This window comes from Octodon degus, unplaced genomic scaffold (assembly GCF_000260255.1).
Source record: "Octodon degus isolate 3935 unplaced genomic scaffold, OctDeg1.0 scaffold00156, whole genome shotgun sequence".
Classification (NCBI taxonomy): domain Eukaryota; kingdom Metazoa; phylum Chordata; class Mammalia; order Rodentia; family Octodontidae; genus Octodon; species Octodon degus.
Window position 1 is genome coordinate 4,757,576 of NW_004524732.1, and position 1,916 is coordinate 4,759,491.

The following is a 1,916-nucleotide window of genomic DNA, read 5'->3' on the forward strand; positions in this document are numbered from 1 at the left end:
TGTGCTTGCCAGGCAGGTGCTTATGTCATTGAACTATCTCCCCAGCCCCAAGCTATCTCCCCAGCCCCTCTATTTAGGAGTAGTACGTGTGTGTGTGTGTGTGTGTGTGTGTGTGTGTGTGTGTGTTACCAGGGATCAAACTCAGGACCTTGGTTTTCCAAGCAAGCACATATTTCACTGAGCTATCTCCCCAGCCAGTAAGAGTCTCATTTTAAAAGATCACCAGATTTTTGCCTCGTGTCATCGGCGCTGATTATGCAGGGAAATCAAAGTTATAATTTACTCCACCAAAACCATTGTTTAAACCATAGCAACGAAACAACAACAAAACAAAAAGGGAAGATGTTAGTGACACAGGGAGAAAAACTGATCTGGGGTGGATGACCTCCAAATAATATAGAGAAAAAATGAAACTCCCAACCTGAAAAGTACCTGGGACGAGTTCGTGTTCTCTAAAACTGAAGAATGAATTTTAGGAACAAATGGAGGTTATGAGCAGAATATATTTATTGAGGGAAAGAAAGCTCCTATCCGAGAGAGAGACAGAAGGGGGGCCCCTGAGTGGGTGATCCCCAGGAAGCTATCTCTTCAAGGGACATTTATAGAGGAAAACCATGCAGGGAGTTGGGTCTAAGGTGGTGGAGAAGACGTGGAAACTCACTTAGGTGGGCATGACTGTGGTCACCAGTGAGATTACAAGCACCATTGCTCAGGTAAAATTGATTAAATCCAGCATCAAATGGGGAAGCGAATCACTTAGCAAGTGGATACGGGACAGGATCCCTTCCTGCTGGGGACTGGGTTAGTAACTCATTTGGGCTCTTTCAAGGTGATTGATACCTATTTAGAATATCAATCCCCGATGCCCATCCCTCGGGAAGTATGTAGCTGTGTTGCCTCTTTTGTCTTGAGGTTTGGCCCATAGGGAGTGTCTGTCTATTGCAAGTTGCAAAGTCATCTTGCTTTCCATCTTGTCTCCTTGAGGGTCTGGCCCTGTCTGACTGCCTATATTTCTGTCTAATTCAGCTGCCTACAACATTAGGAGCCTCAGAAGCTGAAAAATTGGTCAAAGGTATATAGGCAGGACTAGGCCTCAGTGCCTAAAGCAGAGAAGCTACCTCAGTCCTGAGATAAGCATCCTGACTGGTTAAGATCGGCTACCAGTCACTAGGCAACCTTGTGTCACACGTTACTAACTCTGCGCATGTATAAACGAGTGTCCATATTGTTGCTCGCAGAGTCGTCTTGCCGACCAGGCAGCTGAGCCACCACCTCCTCCAGCTCTTGTCTCCTTGTCTATCTTTTCCTCATTCCTGCCAGTTTCTCCTAGAACAGATCACACTGAGACTCACGGATCTTTACAGGTAACCTCAGCAAAAGAGAACTGATGGATACATTTGTAAAAATGTAACTAAGGTTCAAATAGTGTAACAGCCAGGATTGGATATATTGCCCGTGGGAGACCAAATTAAAAGGAATTACAGAACTTTTACTAATTAGCTGGCAACCCATGTGCTCCCCTTCCCATCTGGGAAGATGCAAAAGGCCCAGTTCTTTGTTCCCTACCTGTTTTTATAGTTTCTTTGTTGCTATGGCAACCGGACAGGAATGTAATATCCCCTGTATCCTATAAGTACAAGGTCTTATAGGATATAAGGGTCATAGCGGAATATGATGCCCCTATATCCTGTAAGTACAAGGTCTCGGGCAGAGGGATTTATGGCTAAGCATGAGCAAATAGTGTGTATCTTATTGCCCTAAATGGGTCCTATCTCCTCCTTATCTCCTATGTTTGTGAAGTTCTGACAGGGCAGGGGAAGGAATGAGGAATGGGGTAATTTAGGCAAGGCTGCTTCTCTGTAAAGACTTCAGGCAGGAATCAAACTAAATTGAATTCTGACCCAGTCTCTTTCCTT